The sequence below is a fragment of the Triticum aestivum genome, chromosome 5D (assembly GCF_018294505.1).
Source record: "Triticum aestivum cultivar Chinese Spring chromosome 5D, IWGSC CS RefSeq v2.1, whole genome shotgun sequence".
Classification (NCBI taxonomy): Eukaryota; Viridiplantae; Streptophyta; class Magnoliopsida; order Poales; family Poaceae; genus Triticum; species Triticum aestivum.
The window spans coordinates 123147237-123171755 of record NC_057808.1 but is presented as its reverse complement, the minus strand read 5'-3'; positions in this window follow the sequence as shown (position 1 = coordinate 123171755).

Here is a 24519-nt window from a genome sequence, read left to right as displayed (position 1 = left end):
ACTCTTAAGTTAGCTCATGAAACTACCTTGGAAGATCATCGAGAACTTTTAAAGATTCATGAGAAGCTACGCTTTGAAAAACTCAACCTTGAGCAAGAGCATGAGTTCTTAAAAGCAATCAATGATGATCTTCGCAAGAAAAGTTCTTCTTACATTGCCAAGCGTTTACTCTTCTCTACTTACATGCCACAAGTTAAATCTAGCAACAAGAACAAGAAAGATTCTTCCTCTAGTAGTAACAAAAATCATGCTAAATCCAATGTTGTTGCTGTTGGAAATATGCCCTAGAGGCAATAATAAATAGGTTATTATTATATTTCCTTGTTCATGATAATCGTTTATTATCCATGCTAGAATTGTATTGATAGGAAACTCAGATACATGTGTGGATACATAGACAACACCATGTCCCTAGTAAGCCTCTAGTTGACTAGCTCGTTGATCAATAGATGGTTACGGTTTCCTGACCATGGACATTGGATGTCGTTGATAACGGGATCACATCATTAGGAGAATGATGTGATGGACAAGACCCAATCCTAAGCCTAGCACAAGATCGTGTAGTTCGTTTGCTCAGAGCTTTTCTAATGTCAAGTATCATTTCCTTAGACCATGAGATTGTGCAACTCCCGGATACCGTAGGAATGCTTTGGGTGTGCCAAACGTCACAACGTAACTGGGTGGCTATAAAGGTGCACTACGGGTATCACCGAAAGTGTTTGTTGGGTTGGCACGAATCGAGACTGGGATTTGTCACTCCGTGTAAACGGAGAGGTATCTCTGGGCCCACTCGGTAGGACATCATCATAATGTGCACAGTGTGACCAAGGAGTTGATCACGGGATGATGTGAGTTACGGAACGAGTAAAGAGACTTGCCGGTAACGAGATTGAACAAGGTATAGGGATACCGACGATCGAATCTCGGGCAAGTAACATACCGTTAGACAAAGGGAATTGAATACGGGATTGATTGAATCCCCGACATCGTGGTTCATCCGATGAGATCATCGTGGAACATGTGGGAGCCAACATGGGTATCCAGATCCCGCTGTTGGTTATTGACCGGAGAACGTCTCGGTCATGTCTGCATGGTTCCCGAACCCGTAGGGTCTACACGCTTAAGGTTCGATGACGCTAGGGTTATAGGGAAAGCATGTACGTGGTTACCGAATGTTGTTCGGAGTCCCGGATGAGATCCCGGACGTCACGAGGAGTTCCGGAATGGTCCGGAGGTAAAGATTTATATATGGAAAGTTGTTGTTCGGGTTCCGGGAAAAGTTCGGGTTTTTTCGGTATTGTACCGGGAAGCTTCCAGAAGATTCCGGAGGATTCCGGAGGGGTCCGGAGGTCCGGAAAATGTTCCACCACGTCCAATACAGTAGCATGGGCTGTAAGGGGGCGCCCTAGCCTTAATGGGCCAGGGGAACCAGCCCCCCAAGGCCCATGCGCATGGGAGAGGGGAAACCCTAAGGGGGAGGGCCTCCACTTGACTTGGGAGGCACTCCTCCCCCCTTTGGCCGCCCCCCAAGCCCCATCTAGGGCTAGCCGCACCCCTTGAGGGGGGAAACCCTAGATGGGGGCGCAGCCCTCCCCCTCCCCTATATATATTGAGGTTTTGGGCTGCCATAGACATGAGAACGTCTCCTTTTGGTGCAGCCCTACCCCTCTCCCTCCTCCTCCTCTCCCGCGGTGCTTGGCGAAGCCCTGCGGGATTGCCACGCTCCTCCACCACCACCATGCCGTCGTGTTGCTGCTGGATGGAGTCTTTCCCAACCTCTCCCTCTCTCCTTGCTGGATCAAGGCGTGGGAGACGTCACCGGGCTGCACGTGTGTTGAACGCGGAGGCACCGTACTTTCGGTGCTTAGATCGGAATCAACCGCGATCTGAATCGCTACGAGTACGACTCCCTCATCCGCGTTCTTGCAACGCTTCCGCATCGCGATCTACAAGGGTATGTAGATTCAGTCCCCTTCCCCTTGTTGCTAGATTACTCCATAGATTGATCTTGGTGATGCGTAGAAAATTTTGAATTTCTGCTACGTTCCCCAACAGTTGCTTCTAGTAGTTCTCTTGATTCCACTAATGATTCTCTTAGCCAAGTTACACTTGAGCAAGAAAATAGCTTATTGAAGGGAATTATAGAGAAAGGTGTTTACAAGAGTCTTGCCGGAAGTAAGAAATTTGAGGAAATTGTATGCAAGCAAGGAAGACACCGGAAGAATCAAGGTGCTGGTTTCAAACGAAAGTTCAATGCCAATGGAGTTGAGTGGGAAGAAGATCAATACCCCAAGACGAAGTTTGTTCCTCAACAAGAGAATTATGATCCTACTTCTTTCCAAGGAACACAAGCTCAAGATGATCTTCCACCACAAGACCACAAACTAAAAGGCAAGGACAAGCTTAAAGAGGAGATTGATGCATTTGAAGAAGCACCTAAGGCCTTGGTCAAGTGGGTTCCCAAGACTACATCAAGTTCCACTTCATCAAGTACGACTACAACTCCAAGGATTCCCATCAAGATGGTGTGGATCCCTAAGAAGAAGAACTAGAGAGTTCTTGAGGGTGACTCCGCCAACATACTTCACTCTTATCATCTTGGCAAGGACAAGTGCAAACAACTTCCATATCTTGCACTAGTTCAAGGAGTCACAAACCCTCTTGTTGGTAAGACAAGGGACAAGGTAACCTAATGCATTCATGGACATCATCTCATGTGAATATCACTCTATGTCTATGGATATGCTTGTTTGTTCCTTGTGGGACTAACCCGTGTAGGTATTGAAAGTGCAACTCACTCCAAAGGATTGCTCCGAATGATCTACATCAACATTGAGCATCTACATATTCAACACCTACATGAAGTCATCATCGACAAAACCCAAGGTTAGTTCATCCCTCTTAGGGGGGATATCACATCTAGGGGGAGCTTTACTCTAATCAATTGAGCTAAAGCAACTCTAATGATGTGAGCACAACAATGCTTTATGTAAAAGTGGCAACCCCACTTATGCTTAGACAATGAGTATGACCTATGATGAAATGTTCTCATTTGACTCCTAAGTAAATATACTCATATATAGATGACCTAGTCATCGCCAAATTGCTAGATAGATGCTAGAGTGATTGTGCATGCTTTGTCACATATTTCATTTGTCATTTTATTGTGTGAGCATGTTGGATGCATATTTTACTCATTCAAGGACATCCATTTGTTGCTTTGATTGTTTGGCTTTTTCTCTTTTGCCAAATGGATGGACAAGAATGCCTAAGAACTCCCTCTAGCTATCTATGCTTTTCTCGTCTCAAACTCTATTCATGATATATCACAAAGTTTGATCAAGTCAGATTCGAACCACTCTGTGTGAGGAGCACTCGGAGTCCCCGATTCGTCATAGACTTAAACTTCCAAAACCTCTTTGTGCATTTCGGTATGACCGAGTCATCCATTTCGGTCACACCGAGACCACTAATTTGATCTAGGTTTTCAATCTCGGTGCAACCGATTTGAACTTTTCGGTCACACCGAGTTGCAGTAACCGCTTGCGATTCTGCATCTCGGTGCCATCGAGTTGTTTCACTCGGTCACACCGACAGGGTCGGGATATATAAACCCATGGGTGAGATTTTGGACTTTGAAACCTCTCAGCCCGCGCGTATCCTGCTCTGCCTCCTCAGGTCTCCGGATCGTCTTCTCGCCGCCAGCGACCTCCCGCCGCTGGTTTCCATCGCCGTCAACGGAATTCTGCCCCTCCGTTGCCGCCATAGCAAACTTCGCCGAACTAGGGTACGAGTTCGATCCTTTGTGCTATTCTTTTACCTCTGATTCATAGCACATTGTTCTGCCATGATCATCACCACGTATGCGAACACTATATCCATTGAAAACATCCTTTAGGTTAGATTTGATTTGAAGATTTAGGGTTAGGTCTCCGCCGAACTCATCTCAGACCGACCGAATGGTAGAAATCGGTCTCACCGATTTGGCTTAGGCCATTGCACTTGCACTTTCGGTCTGACCGAAAACTGCAAATCGGTGTGACCGAGTTTGATTCTCTGTGAAACCCTAGCAGTCTCGGTGCCACCGAAATGTGACTCGGTCTGACCGAGTTCACTAGTTCAGGTTCCAAAAGTTGCTTCGGTATCACCGAGTTTACAAATCGGTAGCTCCGAAATGCTTTCTGTGGAGAACTAAAACTAAGTTTTTAAGTCATCTGTTTTGCAGAAACTCTGCACTTTGTGATGCTCATCCACTCTACCTCATCTATATCTATTCACAGGGTCTGCTGTCAGTAAGGAAGAAGAAGATCACTATCCAGGTGTTTATGACAGCTTCAAGGCATGTGGAGTTGACAAATTTGTTGGGCAGAAGCTCACCAAATGGAATGATGAGCTGATCATGCAGTTTTACTCCACTGCCCACTTTTATCCAGATGGAAAGATAGTTTGGATGCCTGAGGGTACAAGGTACCAATCCACGGTTGAGGAGTGGGCCAAGCTGATCAATGCCCCTAAAGAACATGAAGATGACTTGGATGTGTATGCCACCAAGAAGAAAGACCACAACACTATGGCAAACATGTACAAGGAGATCCCAGATAAGGCTTTGGAGACTCACAAGCTTGGATCTGTACATTTCTTGTTGTCTGGTCTGCCTACAATCAACACAATCCTTAGGCACACTCTGCTACCCAAGTCAGCAGTCCACAAGATGATCAAAGGGCATTCTATCAACCTGCTCCAGCTTTTTGATGTCCCTCAGAAGTTCAAGGTTATGAGTTTGATTGTAGAAACAATCAAGAGGACAGCTGCTGATCAGAAGAGAAGCTGTGGGTATGCTCCACACATTCAGGAGCTCATCAACTCCAAGATGGGCACAAGAACATATCTGTTTGATAAGGAGCATCTACCCTTACACCTGATTTTGAAGACAACACTGTTGTGATGAATGAGGAAAGCAAAGGCTGAGAAAGCTGCCAAGATGCCAATTGTTGAAGAGGCATCTCAAGTTTTCCTGAAGAGCAAGCAAGATCAACTTGCATATCTGATCCAGTCTACACTAAGGATTGAGAAGGGCTTGGCCACCCTGACTCAAAATCAGGAGAGCTTGGAGAGGATCATAGAAACCAAATTTTATTATCTTGATTTGAAGGTAACTGAGATTCAAACAGCAGTTGAGCAGCTTCAGGAGGAAGCAGAGGAGAAGAGAGGCAAGGCAACTACTGATGCATTTGAGCGAGTGCCTAGAGGACAGAGGTCTGCTGTAGTGCCAGTGAGAGATTCTAGAGCTACAGCATCAGCACCAGCAGCTATAGCTCCAGTGCCACCTCCAGCAGCCACTCCACCAGCTCCAACTACATCCATAGATGCCTTCGTCCTTGGAGTTCTCTCTACACCACCTCCCGAAGACCAAGCCTGAGAGACGCGTAGCACTATGCATATTTGAACTTTTTGGTAACTTGTTGCCAAAGGGGGAGAAATATGTATATATCATAGGCTTCGAGAAATAGTGTCTTGTTTTTTATCTCTCTTGCTTTTGGTTGAATGTTTTATTGTGTGAGATACTTGTTTGATCATGTGGTTGATCATTTGCTACCTTAATGCTTGTTTGCATGATACTATCTTTTATATCTCATATATGATCATTCACTTGCTTGGTGATGAGTGCATGCTTTTAATTTCTATCGTTTTGAGCGCTCCACCAAGATGTATGTGACATGGAAGAGTAACCCATGATCCAAATCGATTGTGCATTTGCATTCAAAAGCAAATTTTAAATAATGCAAAAATTTAGGGGGAGCTCTTGCTTATCACATACTTCTCAAAGCGACGATGTTTTTCAATCTTATGATCATTTGTCGAAGCTTTGATCTATATGTTGTCATCAATTACCAAAAAGGGGGAGATTGAAAGTGCAAGTATCCATGGGTGGTTTTGGTAATTCCTAACAACATATAGCTCATTGAGCTAATGCTATTTCAAGATAAATATTTCAGGAAAGCTCAATGATTGGCATGGCATGGATTAGAAAGTGGACCCCTCAAAATGCTAAGGACAAAAGATTGGCTCAAGCTCGAAGCACAAGACTCTACATTTAACTTTTAGTGATATAAGATCACATTGAGTCCATAGGAAAAGCCAATACTATTAAAAGGGGGTGAGGTGTTGCTTAATGAGTTACTTGCTCAAAATGCTTAGTGATATGCTCCAAAAACCCTCAACTACTTTCTCATATCCACATATGTCCCAAACCAAAAGTCAAACTCGGCCCCACCGAAACTTTCTATCCGGCGCCACCGAGTTCACTTGACATAGCCACTGCCACAAACCCTAGTCACTTCGATCTCACCGATAGGGATCTCGGTCACCAAGATGGGATTGCAACCTCTCTATTTCCCTTCGTAATGTTTCGGTCCAGCCGAGATGAGCGATCGGTCCCACCGAGATTGCAATGCAAACTCTCTGTTTCCCCTTCGTAACGTTTCGGTCTAACCGAAATGAGCGAATCGGTCCCACCGAGTTTGCCTGACCAACTCTCTGTTTGTCTATTACCAAAATCGGTCCCACCGAGTTTGTCTAAACGGTCTCACTGAGATTACGTTATGCCCTAACCCTAACGGAATTGGTCCCACCGAGTTGACATGTCGGTCCCATCGAAAATCCTAACGTTCACATTTTGAACTAAATCGGTCTGACCGGGTTTTATAATTCGGTCCCACCGAGTTTGGTGATTTGTGTGTAACAGTTAGATTTTGTGTGGAGGCTATATGTACCCCTCCACCCACTCTTCATTCGTGGAGAGAGCCATCAGAACATGCCTACACTTCCAACATACATTTTCTGAGAGAGAACCACCTACACTTGTGTTGAGGTCAAGATATTCCATTCCAACCACATAAATCTTGATCTCTAGCCTTCCCCAAGTTGCTTTCCACTCAAATCATCTTTCTACCAAATCCAATCCTATGAGAGAGAGTTGAGTGTTGGGGAGACTATCATCTGAAGCACAAGAGCAAGGAGTTCATCATCAACACACCATCTATTACCTTTTGGAGAGTGGTGTCTCCTAGATTGGTTAGGTGTCACTTGGGAGCCTCCGTCAAGATTGTGGAGTTTAACCAAGGAGTTTGTACGGGCAAGGAGATCGCCTACTTCGTGAAGATCTACTCTAGTGAGGCAAGTCCTTCCTGGGTGATCGCCATGGTGGGATAGACAAGGTTGCTTCTTCGTGGACCCTTCGTGGATGGAGCCCTCCGTGGACTCGCGCAACCGTTACCCTTCGTGGGTTGAAGTCCCCATCAACGTGGATGTACGATAGCACCACCTATCGGAACCACGGATAAAAAATCTCCGTGTCTACATTGCGTTTGCTCCCTCCAAACTCCTCCCTTTACCTTCATATGCAATTGTTTTACATTCTGCTGCTATACTCTTAGAATTGCATGTGTAGGTTGATTACTTGATTTGTGCTAAGTTGCTAAAATCTGCCAAGACTTAAAATTGGGAAAAGGCTAGATTTTTATTTGGTCAAGTAGTCTAATCACCCCCCCTCTAGACATACTTTCGATCCTACGGGATGGCCTGGCCAGCGGCGGGAGTAGTAGGGGGCGGTGAGGCCTCCGCGGCAGCGCAACCTGCCACTGGAGGCAAGAGCACGCGATGGTTTGGATGGCTGGAGCAAGAAAATCAGAGGTTGAAGAAGCAGGACGACCGTTGGATGTTAACAATCCAACGGTCACTGGTGGTAGAATCGTTTGTTGACTAAGTTGACAAAGCCCTCCGTCCGCGTCAACTTAGTAGGCCCACAAGTCAGCCTCCCATATGGTGCGTCCTAGCTAGCAGGGGGAGTATTCATTTTTTGTGCCTAATAAGTAGGCACTTCCTTGCGTGTGAAGATATAGCTGGTGGGTCCGAGCTGTCATTGGGAGTATTCATTCTTTTTGGCGTAATAAGGAGGTACTTGCTTGCGTGCAGCCATGGACCATGTGGGTCCCAAATGTCAGCCTCTCCATCTACACCCCTGTTCCGATGTTGTCGTTTGTTGACAACGTTGACCACACAGTGCCGAGAACACCAGCGCAATGGACGACGGTGAGACCCAGGAAGGGAATGACCCGGAGGCAGTGAAGCCACAGCAATGGAGGGATGTGGGTGAGTAGAGGGATGGCCTGGCCAGTGGTAGGAGTAGTAGGGGCGGTGAGGCCTGCGCGACAGCACAGCCGGCCACGGGAGGCGGGAGCAGGCGGTCCTGCCGGCGCTGGATTTGGCGGTTGGAGCAAGAAGATCAGAGATTGAAGAAACATGACGGCCGTTGGATTGACATCCAACGGTTACGTCTGCTAGAATCATTTGTTGACGTATATAATAAGTAAAAAAATCTTGCATACGCGTCAACTTAATAGGCCCACAAGTCAGACCATTCCCTATTTTTTAATAATTTATATATAGCTCATTGCAACTTCTTATGCAATTTATTGCAGTCCGTTTTTTTTGTTGGCCAGGGCCAGGGTTAAAAAATTAAACGAAATTTCGCATATTTCTGTGGGTTCCAAACTATTTTAATACCAAAATGTCGAGCTAGATTTAAAGTACTTTGAAGATATATTTAAATTAGGTTAAAGCCCAGTGAAATTGGAATATAAAAATGTGAAAAAATTCAGAAATTATGAAGTAATTGCCAATTTGTCATATGTTTTTTATATTTACAGCCCATTTCATATTACTTTCAAGATTTGCAGGCGTCTTGAAAGAGTTGCAGCCCATCAGGGCGTAGAAAAATAAGTAGGCCTGGATTGGGTATTCTTCAGAACAAATAAACTGGGCTCATTTTCACAAGGAAAAATAGCTGGGTTGGTCATGTGGTGAACATAAAATATAAGCCTGGGCTAGATGGGCCACATCCCAGTTGAAACCCTGCTCCATCTCAACAATAGCAAAAAAAATACTGCTCGAGCAGCTACGTCCCAGGTGTCAGCCAATCTTGTGTTGTTCTCTTGTCTATTGACTATATACGCTGACAATGTCGTGGGTCCCAGATGTCAGGAAACAACTAGGAGGAAGCATTTTCTTTTTCCATACGCTGACAATGGAGTATATATAAAAAAAATGAGGAACTTCCTTGCGTCCGGCCATGGACATGGTGGGCCCCTACTATCATCCTCTCCATGTACAGTCCTCTGCCGATTCCTCTTGTTTGTTAACCATGTTGACAACGCGAGAGGGCGGCGCCGCGGCGAGCGCACCAAAGCGTGCTGAGGACGACGGTGAGGCCTCGGACGTCGGCGTTAATGATTTAGGAGATGGTGGAGCGGCTATGCGTGCGCTGAGGCGCAGCCAGCCGTGGGAGGCAGAAGCAGGCGTACCCACCGGCGCTGGTTTGGTTTTGGCGGCTGGAGGAAGATAGGACTAAAGAAACACGGCAGACTGTAAAAGCAGCAGGAGTAGTTAACAACCTTAACTGAAACCAGCAGGGGCACTTAACAACCATAGTTGAAAGCAGTATGAGTACTTATACAGGTTCAACCGTACAAAGCCCACCTCGAACAGTGCTACTTTGCCTACAGTCAACCAAGGGTGAGGCCGCCAAGCCCCAGGAGAAGGCCCAGGCGCCACCCTGCGCATCCACAACCTTCTGAAAGCGGCTTCATCTCGCAATGTGGTCAGTAAACAGGATATTCGCTTTAGAGCCATGGAAAAGCATGAACATAATCTTCTGTCCTATTCCCCAAGATGGATGGGCCTTCATTATTTCAGACCACCCATGAATAAATATATTTTCACCTCCAAGGGGAATGGAGTAGGTCGACATAAACATCATGTTGTGACCAAGCGCAAGTCTGACCCGACCATGGTCAGGCATCTGTATAGGAATAATAGAACAGGGCAGTTTCTGTTTCAAGAAGACCACAGCTGTAAAACTGTGTATAAGTAAGAGTTTATGAACAATATATATAATAGAAAACAGCTCGTACCATAAGTTTCTCGACACAGTTGGACCTGTTCAACGAGTGCAGCAGTGGCACACATATCCCACATGGCCTTCCACCATGAAACGCCCCACAAGGACCTCAAGACGATCAATAAAGTGTAGGAACTTGTGGATGTCGTCCCAGTCAACTTCAGTTCCATCAGTAATAGCCGAGTTCTTATAAAATAACAAATGAGTAGCCTGCTTAACTTTCAAAAAACCTACACGTGGCACCAATTATAAGGAATATTAGTTAGAAGTAGCATCTTCGTGAGAGATTCGTTGCTACTTCTAAAGTTAAATTGTGTAGTAAGATAGAATAGGTGGATTAAGAAGTAATCGAGGCAACAAGCAAGAACTAGATGCAAAACTAACATGGATGAACAATTGGAACGACATCGTGGTGGAAGATCGCACTGAAGATTATACCATGTTCTGCTATTTCCATCAACATTTGTGCGTCAACTTTCAGTCCATAACACTTGAGAAAGTTTATCCAAGTTCGGCCATAAAAAAGCAGTGATCTTCTTGGTTCATGAACCCAACTCAGAAGTTATATCCATGGCTTGTCTTTAATGTGACCATTAAACTGGTGTATTCGTTTATGGCAAGGCCGAGCATCTTGAGTACATGTGTTCTGGGTGAGCAAGGAATGCACTGCAGGAAAAATAATATGAGAACACAATGTATTCCCTATCTAAATCTAGAAATAATTTCCTCCTTCACGTCAGTGTTGACCATGGTACTAGTACCTTTTATCCAAATATAGCAATCCAAATTTCCAAATTAGTCGACATCATGTTCAAGAAAACCCACCCTCCCAGATAGAAAAGAGGATTTTAGGAACATATTGTGCGCGTTTTAAAATCCTGTGTTAGGATGAGAAGGAACAAGTGTGGCGTCTCACCGAGGGCGCAGAAACCTATAGGGTCCTCGCACTTTGGGCACTGCAAATGAAACACACTAGATTCAGTAGGAAGAAAATGCATCAACGGCCGTGGCTGCCATCCTAGGGTTACCTGCGACCAAGGGACTTGGATTTATCGGGGATGGATGAAGAATTCGTACCTGGTTCTCCATGAGAAAACCTTATGCAATCGCCGAGAGGGGGTTTTCTCTGAACAAGCAGACGAGGGAGAAGGGGATGCAGGCCCAGTGAAATATTGCCGCTTTGTCCGTCCAGCTTACTGCTAAAGCTGGAAAGGTGAGAGTTTTTGTGATTTGATGGCTCATTGGGCATTATTGCGGCGCCACGACCGGGGTGTGTCTACCATGCAGTTGTGCAGTCTAATTTGGTGCATGGCACGTGGACCCCGTTGCCGGATACCCCACATATCAGCGAAAGGAAGTAGAAAGACAGGAGTAACTAGTTACACATAAATATATTTTTGACAGAGAAATACTCCCTCTGTAAAGAAATATAAAAATCTTTTATATCACAACTTTATACATAAGAAAAATCAAGGGGAATATATATAACATATATAATTATAAAAAATAGAGTTAGTGATGATGGTGTGCCCGCCATCCTGCAATATAGGTCGTCTGATTTATATCTGACAGATAGGAAGGAAACTATGGCAATTTTGCAAAAAGGTACCCACACACCTCTCCACATTTGCAAATAAGGCCTTCCCCCCGTTCATCCTTTTCTCTCACAAGATAAAATACTCATACAAATGCATCTTGATGTTACGTGCAATGCACATGCATTATGGGGGTTCAGCTGAGAATATAATACTCAGACAGGCTCACGGTTCTGGACTTTGGGCCACAGGCTGGTGGGCCTGCATGTTTGGGGGCCATGTGTTCTACCTCAGTGCTTTTCATATTGCAAGCGATCGGTACGGCGCTGGTTTTAGATGCTGTTGCAAGGCGAATACACAAAATTGAATAAATCACGGCAACTGTTAGAATGAAATCGAACGACAGTTCCTAACCAGCAATCAGAGTTGCAATTCTATCAACGATATACCACGTGATAAATAATAATGTCGTACTACTTATACACACAGGACACTTGTTTCACCATGCCAAAATATTACATCAAAATCTCTCGGAGGATAGATCAGTTCAGCAGTTGCGTGCTACTACTGAAGAATTTCAAAGTTGATTTGGACTAGCTCTCCTTGCCGAGAAAGTTCAATTTTGACATCATCCCCTACCGCAAGATATGATTTAGATTTGAACCTTGACCATCCTTTAGCATCAATCATCATGCGACCATCCTTTGTACTTACAGTATATTGAGCAGGTTCATTCACACCAAGGCTGTGCATGGTAAGAGAAACTTAGCCACGGTCGCCCGGATTGTTGAACGACTCCCTCATTGCTCTAGGAATTCTCTGTTTGCAAACAAGAAGACATACACAAACAGTTAGATCAACACAGTGAATCATGTGAAACAACATGGAAAGAAAAAATAACGAAGCACTTGGGCGGCCAATGCTTACCAAGAAGGTGGACATGTCGGTTTTTGTAAGGACTTTGGTATATGCAGTGCGAACTGTAGCCCAGTCTATTGCCGGTGCAACTGCTGGTTCCGTTGCCGCTGCATGGGCCGGAGCAGATGCAAGTGCAAGTGTTGGTGCACGTGCCGGAGCCATTGCTGGTGCCCGTGCCGGTGCGACTGGTAGTGTCACTGCTGCTGCCGGAGATGGTGCTCCTTGTAGAGTTGGTGCCGGTGTCGGAGCAGGTGCCGGTGTCGGAGCAGGTGCCGGTGTCGATGCCCGATCCTCCGGTAGATCAGCCTGATTTGCTGACGCAGTTGGTGCCCAATCCTCAGCTGGATCAGGCTGAGCTGCTGCCGCTGTCAGTGCTAGAGCAAGCGCCGTCGGAGAAGGTGCCGGTGCTCGATCCATTGCTAAAGGTGGTACCGGTGTGCGAGACAGCGGCGATCGTGTCTGGTCTGCTATGATCAGCTTTCTAACTTGACTAGGCTCCGTGACCGTGATCCAGTCTTTTTCTTCATTTCTTTTAAATGCGAGAAGGACTATTTGTGGCGTGTTTGTTAAACCAAACTGCAGTTCATCATAGGGATTCAGCTTGTACTCAGACAACAAACTGATCCAATTGTTTTCCAGTAATATAAGTGATGGGCAGTACCTTAGTTACTGACACGACATAAGAAGTGAAACCTGCAAAAATAACCATCATAGAGCAAACCAAACGGTTTATTCTGTGATGAATGTCACATGGCAAAACCTGCATCATAAAATTGCGGCAAAAGAAAGAAAACAGGACATTAAATCAATAAGATTTAGACAGTAAATCAATAAGATTCACTTGATGTGACACGAGTGAATCCTTACCAGGAAATCACTATGTTGAAGTACTAAACAAAAGATTGATTGTCCAACTACATGTGGCATGCAGGGCCCCCGCCTACACCCACAAGTAGGATAGTTCAAAGGTCATGACAAATCGTATGGAACGAACATCCATGGGACTGAAATCCTGGTGGATGCGATAAACCCTGCAATGCATATAGATATTGGAGTGTAACCATAATTGATAAACCGTCTTCACAAAAAAGATGATCTGGATACTTCAAAATATACAGACTGAATTGAGTGGACAGACATTAACATAGACTGTTCTCAGGACTCACCACACACCAAAAGTGGCAGTACTAAACAATACAGGGTTCACAAACACAAATCAACTACTGAACAATAGTACTTACAACAGACAAGCAAAGTTGCACTAATTAAACTCTGCAGACTATTTCTTGCCACCGACCTACGGGATGAACCCCGCATAACTAACTAGGCCATGGACTTCGTGAGGGATGTCTACCTGCACCATCACCATATCATCAACCTTGGAGAACCTAACAGAGTGGTCTTTCCACTCATAAACATGACGATGAAGACAGGCCGCATCAGATTTGTCGGGAAGCTTTACAAGAAATACACCCTTCGTAATAGAAGGCACAACCAGGTAATTGTTGTGGTCAAGTACAGCTTCGAGAACACGCCTAACAATAATGCTACAGGAGAACACTAGTTCAGGACACGTGGCGACAAGGACACAACAGCTGGATAGTTTAGCAGTAGAACTCATCCTCAGGTCTTCCAGTTCACACGACATGACTTTGAAAACTTCATCTCCACCGCGGACCTGGTTCTAATTCAAACAGAAACCAAATATTTTACTACTACCTCCATTCAGAAATATAAGATGATTTTCGATATTTACTCCATATATGACTACATATACACACAGAAATGAGTGAACAAAGACACTAGAACATGTCTTAAAAGGCAGGAGAGCAGAGGGATTACTTGCAATATCCATAACACAAGTTACTGAGGCAAATATACCCTCTTCAAAGGTAGCATTGATGTTCATAAAGTAGTTGAAAGTAATCTATAAGAAATCAGTGTCAACCTCTCGCATGTTTTGGTCAAAAATTTAGAACCGTCATTTGGCACACAAAAATCACATGCAAGATCACCCAGAAAGTTGTACTACTAGTACTAGTACTGCGTGTTAGATGAAAAAACATGATCAAGATCGAGAAAAAGATCGTCTAGAAGAGATATTACCTGGACTTTCTTAACGAGGGATCCCAGAGAGGGGGATTGGACAGGGCGATGGCTTTGAGCTTGTCTGCGGTAGTCTCGGCGGGGTGCTTGCGCTTCTTCGTACCATGAACCTCGACGGTTTTGGCCAGAGCCATAGACATCACTTCGGCCGGTGCTCCAGCGTCCATCAAGAAACTGTCAAATAGAAATAAAAGAAAAGAAACCATAATCACAAACCCAAAAGAAGAAGAGAGAGGGAGTTATAGGATCAGTCTTGGGGTTGCAAGACCGGGCTTTGGCCAGAATCAACACCATTGATGTACTCACCTTTCCTTCTTTGGGAGAGAAGAAAAATGGTAGAAGCAGGTCGGGGTTTTCTTGAAGAAATGAGGAACAAGATGAGGGAGAAGCGAGTTGGGGTTTTATTCAAGAGAGGAAGCTGAGAGAGAAGAGTGAAATGATGGTTGCTTCGTCCGTCCAACTTACTGCTGGAAAGGAGGGGGTTTTGTGATTTGACGGCTCACTGGGAATTACTGCGGCGCTTCGATCGGGGTAGTCTACCGTGTAGTTGGGCACTCTACTACGGAGTAATTTAGTGCATGGCTAGTGGACCCCGATGCTGGCTGTCCCACACGTCGGCGAAAGTGAGTAGCAAGGTTCCCGACGACCGTCGAGGAGGATCCGCACGGTAGAGCGTGTCCACTGTTTTTCTGAAGAAAAAATGATTACAGCAAGCGTTTCCACTCTTACGACGGAGGAGTGCGAAACACGGCAGCCACTTGAACATACACAGTGCTCCTACTACTAGGCATGTGCAGTGGTTCATACGTCAGTACTACATAATCTTGTTGCTAGTGTAGTAAGATATGACGATAACAAATGATGTTGTGCGCATGTCAACTATATGAACAGTAATGTAACATAGTATCCCTTTTTCGACTGTCCGGTCGAGAATGAACAGTTAGATCAATGTTAACAGAACTAGGTCTATAGTGCACGGAGAGTATGGTGCTACAGTACTCCACGGAACATGAACCATATGAAGCACGAATCAGTGTTAAGCAGGGTGTATGAAGGGTGCACGGGATGGGAGCAAAAGTTCCCTTCTCGACCCACTTTTAGGTGTTTGGCAGAGTGCATGAAGGGTGCATGAGTCCACACTAGTAGGTTAACACAAGTACACTAGGAGTGCATGAAGAGGGGTGTTGAGATGAGCATGCACGAAGAGGGAACAACTATATTGAGATGAGAATGCAACCAAACACACCCACACGCTTTGTGCTACAGTGACTGATCTGCATCGTCTGAGTTTGATCCAACGGTCATGTTGCGCCGAGACATGGACATGCACATGCAGAGGACGCCTAAACACCACCGAAGTCCCTCTGCTTCTCGAGGCGCACGACGTTGGTGATGCAGGGTGCAACCGCCTGCAGAGCCTGCTCCTGGTCGACGGGAGCCAGCTCGTCAAAGACGGCTTCCAATGGCACGAATGGATTCTGGTGACGGAGCCTTGAGAGGATTCACCTGGCAATGGCGACGGTAGCCCGCAACCCCTCCTTGTCCAGCTTCGCCCCCACCATCGCATGGAGACGGCTCAGCTCCTCGGAGATATAGGTGAAGGAGACCAGGTCAGGAAGCCGCAGCTTGTTGAAGTCGACGGGCTGGTTGAACGGGTTAGCCCGACGGCCGGCATGGTCGCGCTGGCACGACCGTAGGCATCGCGCAGCCGCAACACGTGCGTGGCAACTTGGTCCACCAAGTGGTTGAGGCGATCCTGGACCTCCTCACGATTGGCCCGCTCGCGCTCCAGCTGGCCCCCCTGAAGGCCTATCGTATCTCCCGCTTTCTGCAGCAACGCCGCCGACACCTCGAGCATCTTTGTGGTGGACGCCTGCCGCTTTTGAAGCTCCGTGAACTCCCGCACATAACGGAGGAGCATGGCACTCCTATCCTCCTTGAGCGCATGGAGCTCCACGTCCTTGGCCTTGAGCTCCGCATCCTTGGCCTGGAGCTCCTGTGTCAGGCGCCTCACCTTAGACTCTGTGATCTGCTACGCTGCCATGGCACCAGGTAGAAGCAATGGGGAGAGGAAGCAAAGGGGGCGAAACGGCAGAAAGGCAATGCAATCTACGGGAAGGCGGAGGGAGGCTCCTGGCGCGCCCTATTTATAGAGCAAAGAGGCGGTTCGGGGGGCACCCGAGGTGGGCACAACCCACCAGGGCGCGCCTGGGCCTCCTGGCGCGCCCTAGTGGGTTGTGCTCTCCTCGGAGCACCCCCAGGCGCAGCCAGGGCCCATTATGTGTCTTATTGTCCATAAAAAATCTCCATGGAGTTTTGTTGCATTTGGACTCTGTTTGGTATTGATGTCCTGCGATGTAAAAAACATGCAGAAAACAGCAAGTCGCACTTGGCACTATGTCAATAGGTTAGTACCAAAAAATGATATAAAATTATTATAAAACATCCTAGATTGATAATATAACAACATGGAATGATAAAAAATTATAGATACGTTGGAGACGTATCAGCATCCCCAAGCTTAACTCCTACTCATCCTCGAGTAGGTAAGTGATAAAAACAGAATTTTTGATGTGGAATGCTGCCTAACATGTGATATCATATTATTTTCCTTATAGCATGGACATTTGGACTTTTATGTGATTCAAAGCAATAGTCTAGTTTTGACATGATAATTTAAATACTCAAGCATATCAACAAGCAACCATGTCTTTCATAATATTAATGCTAAAATAAGGTATCCCTAGCCCATCATGCTCAACCATTGATCCATTCATGGAACACACTCGCATATTAGCTACACCCAATACTCAAGTATGATCATATTGCCTCTTAGTTGGTGCTTTTATAAGAGAAGATGGAGACTCAAATTCAAAAATAAAAATTGCATAAAGTAAAAGAAAGGCCCTTCGCAAAGGGAAGTAGGGATTTGTAGAGGTGCCAGAGCTCAAAGCAAAAAAATTAGAGAAGAAACATTTTGGGAGGTGTATCCTTCCCACCGACGAAAACGACTTAGAGTTCCCAACACTTTCCATGCTAGATATATCATAGGCGGTTCCCAAACAGAAAATAAAGTTTATTCCTTTTTCCACCATACTTTCACTTTCCATGGCTAGCTGTATCCACGATTGCCCTCCATACCAACACTTACCAAGGAATTTATTATTTGACAACATAAAGTAAATTCATTTTTCATTTCGGGACTAGGCATCCCTAAAACCTTTGCCTTACTCTCGTGCAATGACAAGTGAATAAACACTTATCGTGAGAATAACACATCTAGCATGGAAAATATTAGCCACCCCTCACCGCTCCGCGAGCGGAATGAACACACAAAAGAGAAGTTTATTTTGAAAATTAGAGATGGCACATACAAATTTGCTTAGAACGGCAAAAGAATACCGCATATAGGTAGATATAGTGGACTCGTGTGACAAAACTGGTTTAAAGGTTTTTGGATGCACAAGTAGAGATCATACTTAGTGCAAAATGAAGGCTAGCAAAAGATTGAGAAGCGACCAACCAAGAAACGGATAATCTCATAAGCAAGCATTAAGCATAATTAACACCGAATAATGCACCACAAGTAATATATAATTTCATTGCATGACTATTGACTTTCGTGCTTGCATAGGGAATCACAAACCTTAACACCAATATTCTTACTAAAGCATAATTACTCATCAACATAACTCACATATCACATCATCATATCTCAAAACTATTACTAAGAATCAAGTTTATTTTGTCCAATGATCTTCATGAAAGTTTTTATTATATCCTTCTTAGATATCTATCACTTTGGGACTAATTTTTATATGTTGCTTTTCACAAGCTCAAACAAATATAAGTAAAGATCATGAGCATAAAATTTCTTCTTTCTCTCAAATTATTTAAGTGAAGCAAGAGAGGATTTCTTGAAAATTTTACTAACTCTCAAATAAATCTAAGTGAAGCAAGAGAGCATTTCTTCAAAAATACTAAAGCACACCGTGCTCAAAAAGATATAAGTGAAGCACTAGAGCAAGTCCATAGCTCAAAAAAGATTTAAGTGAAGCATAGAGAGCAATTCTAACAAGTCATGACATAATTTTGGCTCTCTCAAATAGGTGTGTCCAGCAAGGGATCAAGACTTAAAACACAAAATTAAACAAGTAAAGACTCATATCATACAAGATGCTCCAAGCAAAACACATAGTATGTGACGAATAAAAATATAGCTTCGAGTAAAATACCGATGGTCGTTAGAAGAAAGAGGGGATGCCACTCGGGGGCATCCCTAAGCTTAGTTGTTTGCTCATTTTTGGATAATAGCTTGGGATGCCGGGGCATCCCCAAGTTTAGGCTCTTCTACTCCTTATTCCTTCATCCATCATAAGATAACCCAAAACTTGAAAACTTCAATCACACAAAACTCAACAAAACCTTCATGAGGTCCGTTAGTGTAAGAAAAATAAATCACTACTATAAGTGTTGTGTCAAACCAATTCATATTTTATTTTTGCATTATATCTACCGTATTCCAACTTTTCTATGGAAAAAACTAATCAAAGAAAACCATAGAGCCATCAAAATAAGCACACAACGCAAAGAAAACAGAATCTGTCAAAACAGAACAGTCTGTAGTAATCTGATTTGTTCGAATACTTCTGGAACTCCAAAAATTCTGAAAAATCAGGATGACCTGGGTAATTTGTATATTAATCTACTGCAAAAAAAATTGGCATTTTATCACGTTCTGGTGATTTTTAACAATTGTTTTCGTGAGCGCAAAAGTTTCTGTTTTCAGCAGGGTCAAACAACTATCACCCAAGAAGATCCTAAAGGTTTTACTTGGCACAAACACTAATTAAAACACAAAAAACACAATAATAAAAGTAGAATAATCACTCAAGAATAGAAATAAAAAAGCAAAAAATAAATTTTATTCATTGGGTTGCCTCCCAACAAGCTATAGTTTTACGCCCTTAGCTAGGCATAAAGCAAGGATCTAAGTTTTGTCATCTTTGGTTCGACATCCATAAGATGCCCTCATGATTGATTCATATGGTGGCCTAATTCTTGTTCTAGGAAAGTGTTCCATACCATTCCTCAAGGGAAATTGGAACTTAATATTGCCTTCTTTCATATCAATCACGGCACCGATAGTGCGTAAAAACGGTCTACCAAGAATAATTGGACAAGACGGATTGTAATCAATATCAAGAACAATAAAATCTATGGGCACATGATTCCTATTTGCAAGAATAAGAACATCATTAGTTCTTCCCATAGGTTTTTTAATAGTAGAATCCACCAAGTGCAAATTCACAGAACATTCTTCAAGATCGGTAAGACTAAGCACATCACATAAAGATTTCAGAATTGTAGAAACACTAGCACCCAAGTCACACAAAGAAAAACACTCATAATTTTCTAGGAATTTATACTTCTAATTCCAATTTTTCTTCAAAAGCTTTCATCATAGCATCAACAATATGTTTAGTAAAAGCTTTATTTTGTTCATAGGCATAGGGTGAATTTATCATGGATTGCAACAAAGAAATACAATCAATCAAAGAGCAACTATCATAATTAAAGTCTTTGTAATCCAAAAGAGTGGGTGCATGATAACCCACAAGTATAGGGGATCGCAACGGTTTTCGAGGGTAGAGTATTCAACCCAAATTTATAGATTCGACACAAGGGGAGCCAAAGAATATTTGAAGGTATTAGCAGTTGAGTTGTCAATTCAACCACACCTGGAGATTAATTATCTGTAGCAAAGTAGTCTGATAGTTTTGATAGTAGTGACAGCAGCAACGGTAACAGTAACAGTGATAGCAGTAGTTTTGTAGCAAGTGTAACAGTGATGACACAAGTAGTAACTTAGCAGAAACAATATGAGATAAATTCGTAGGCATTGGATCGGTGACTTGTTGTATGATATTCATAATGTGATAGTTATAACCTAGGGCGATACGGCACTAGCTCCAGTTCATCGATATAATGTAGGCATGTATTCCGTAAATAGTCATATGTGCTTTATTAAAAGAACTTGCATGACATCTTTTGTCCTACCCTCCCGTGGCAGCGGGGTCCATAATGGAAGCTAAGGGATATTAAGGCCTCCTTTTAATAGAGAACCGGAACAAAGCATTAACACATAGTGAATACATGAACTTCTCAAACTACGGTAATCACCGGAAGAAGTCTCGGTTATTGTCACTCCGGGCTTACCGGGTCATAACACGTAGTAGGTGACTATAACTTGCAAGATCGGATCTAAAACATGGATATAATGATGAATTCATAAAAGATTCAGATTTGAGTTCATGGCACCCGGGCCCAAAGTGACAAGCATTAAGCATAGCAAAGTCATAGCAACATCAATCTAAGAACATAGTGGATACTAGGGATCAAGCCCTAACAAAACTAACTCGATTACATGATGAATCTCATCCAACTCCTCACCGACCAGCGAGCCTATGAATGAATTACTCACTCCCGGTGGAGAGCATCATGGAATTGGCGATGGAGATGGGTTGGTGATGACGAAGAACGAAGATCCCCCTCTCCGGAGCCCCAAACGGACTCCAGATCTGCCCTCCCGAGGAAGAACAGGGCTTGGCGGCGGCTCCGTCTCGTGGAACACGATAATTCTTTCTCCCTGTTTTTTCTGGAAACATGTGATTTTATAGTATCAGGGGGATCGTCTGTGGGGCCACCGGGTGGGTACAACCCACCTGGGTGCGCCAGGAGAGGGGGGGCGCCCTGGTGGGTTGTGCCCACCCAGGGGGCCCTCTCTGGTGGGTCTTGGCTCCAGGGGGCCCTGGTGGGTTCTGCCCACCCGGGAAGAGGACTCCCTCCCTTTTCCTTGTTGGATTAGGAGAGGAGAGGGAAGGAGAGAGAGGGGGAAAGGAAAGGGGGGGCGCCGCCCCCCTCCTTGTCCAATTCGGACTTGGGGGGAGGGGCGCGCGACTGCCCCTTGGCCGCCTCTCCTCTTCCACCAATTGGGCCCATGAGGCCCAATAACCTCCGGGGGGTTCCGGTAACCCCCCCCCCGGTACTCCCGTATACATCCGATAACCCCCGGAACCATTCCGGTGTCCGAATATAGTCGTCCAATGTATCAATCTTCATGTCTCGTCCATTTCGAGACTCCTCGTTATGTCCGTGATCACATCCGGGACTCCGAACAACCTTCGGTACATCAAAACATATAAACTCATAATATAACTGTCATCGAAACTTTAAGCATGCGGACCCTACGGGTTCGAGAACTATGTAGACATGACCGAGACACGTCTCCAGTCAATAACCAATAGCGGAACCTGGATGCTCATATTGGCTCCCACATATTCTACGAAGATCTTTATCGGTCAGACCGCATAACAACATACATTGTTCCCTTTGTCATCGGTATGTTACTTGCCCGAGATACGATCGTCGGTATCTCAATACCTCGTTCAATCTCGTTACCGGCAAGTCTCTTTACTCGTTATGTAATACATCATCCCGCAACTAACTCATTAGTTGCAATGCTTGCAAGGCTTAAGTGATGAGCATTACCGAGTGGGCCCAGAGATACCTCTCCGACAATCGGAGTGACAAATCCTAATCTCAAAATACGCCAACCCAACAAGTACCTTCGGAGACACCTGTAGAGCACCTTTATAATCACCCAGTTACGTTGTGACGTTTGGTAGCACACAAAGTGTTCCTCCAGTAAAAGGGAGTTGCATAATCTCATAGTCATAGGAACATGTATAAGTCATGAAGAAAGCAATAGCAGAATACTAAGCGATCGTGTGCTAAGCTAACGGAATGGGTCAAGTCAATCACATCATTCTCCTAATGATGTGATCCCGTTAATCAAATGACAACTCATGTCAATGGCTAGGAAACATAACCATCTTTGATCAACGAGCTAGTCAAGTAGAGGCATACTAGTGACACTCTGTTTCTCTATGTATTCACACAAGTATTATGTTTTCGGTTAATACAATTCTAGCATGAATAATAAACATTTATCATGATATAAGGAAACAAATAATAACTTTATTATTGCCTCTAGGGCATATTTCCTTCAGTCTCCCACTTGCACTAGAGTCAATAATCTAGATTACACATTGATGATTCTAACACCCATGGAGCCTTGGTGTTGATCATGTTTTGCTCGTGGAAGAGGCTTAGTCAACGGGTCTGCAACATTCAGATCCGTATGTATCTTGCAAATTTCTATGTCTCCCACCTGGACTAGATCCCGGATGGAATTGAAGCGTCTCTTGATGTGCTTGGTTCTTTTGTGAAATCTGGATTCCTTCGCCAAGGCACTTGCACCAGTATTGTCACAAAAGATTTTCATTGGACCCGATGCACTAGGTATGACACCTAGATCGGATATGAACACCTTCATCCAGACTCCTTCATTTGCTGCTTCCGAAGCAGCTATGTACTCCGCTTCACACGTAGATCCCGCCACGACGCTTTGTTTAGAACTGCACCAACTGACAGCTCCACCATTCAATGTAAACATGTATCCGGTTTGTGATTTAGAATCGCCCGGATCAGTGTCAAAGCTTGCATCAACGTAACTATTTACGATGAGCTCTTTGTCACCTCCATAAACGAGAAACATATCCTTAGTCCTTTTCAGGTATTTCAGGATGTTCTTGACCGCTGTCAAGTGATCCACTCCTGGATTACTTTGGTACCTCCCTGCTAAACTTATAGCAAGGCACACATCAGGTCTGGTACACAGCATTGCATACATGATAGAGCCTATGGCTGATGCATAGGGAACATCTTTCATCTTCTCTCTATCTTCTGCAGTGGTCGGGCATTGAGTCTTACTCAACTTCACACCTTGTAACACAGGCAAGAACCCTTTCTTTACTTGATCCATTTTGAACTTCTTCAAAACTTTGTCAAGGTATGTGCTTTGTGAAAGTCCAATTAAGCGTCTTGATCTATCTCTATAGATCTTGATGCCCAATATATAAGCAGCTTCACCGAGGTCTTTCATTGAAAAACTCTTATTCAAGTATCCCTTTATGCTATCCAGAAATTCTATATCATTTCCAATCAGCAATATGTCATCCACATATAATATTAGAAATGCTACAGAGCTCCCACTCACTTTCTTGTAAATACAGGCTTCTCCAAAAGTCTGTATAAAACCAAATGCTTTGATCACACTATCAAAGCGCTTATTCCAACTCCGAGAGGCTTGCACCAGTCCATAAATGGATCGCTGGAGCTTGCACACTTTGTTAGCTCCTTTTGGATCGACAAAACCTTCCGGTTGCATCATATACAACTCTTCTTCCAGAAATCCATTCAGGAATGCAGTTTTGACATCCATTTGCCAAATTTCATAATCATAAAATGCGGCAATTGCTAACATGATTCGGACAGACTTAAGCATCGCTACGGGTGAGAAGGTCTCATCGTAGTCAGCCCCTTGAACTTGTCGAAAACCTTTTGCAGCAAGTCGAGCTTTATAGACAGTAACATTACCGTCAGCATCAGTCTTCTTCTTGAAGATCCATTTATTCTCAATGGCTTGCCGATCATCGGGCAAGTCAACCAAAGTCCACACTTTGTTCTCATACATGGATCCCATCTCAGATTTCATGGCCTCAAGCCATTTTGCGGAATCTGGGCTCACCATCGCTTCTTCATAGTTCGTAGGTTCATCATGGTCTAGTAACATGACTTCCAGAACAGGATTACCGTACCACTCTGGTGCGGATCTTACTCTGGTTGATCTACGAGGTTCAGTAACAACTTGATCTGAAGTTTCATGATCATCATCATTAACTTCCTCACTAATTGGTGTAGGTGTCTTAGAAACCGGTTTCTGTCATGAACTACTTTCCAATAAGGGAGTAGGTACAGTTACCTCATCAAGTTCTACTTTCCTCCCACTCACTTCATTCGAGAGAAACTCCTTCTCTAGAAAGATTCCAAATTTAGCAACAAAAGTCTTGCCTTCGGATCTGTGATAGAAGGTGTACC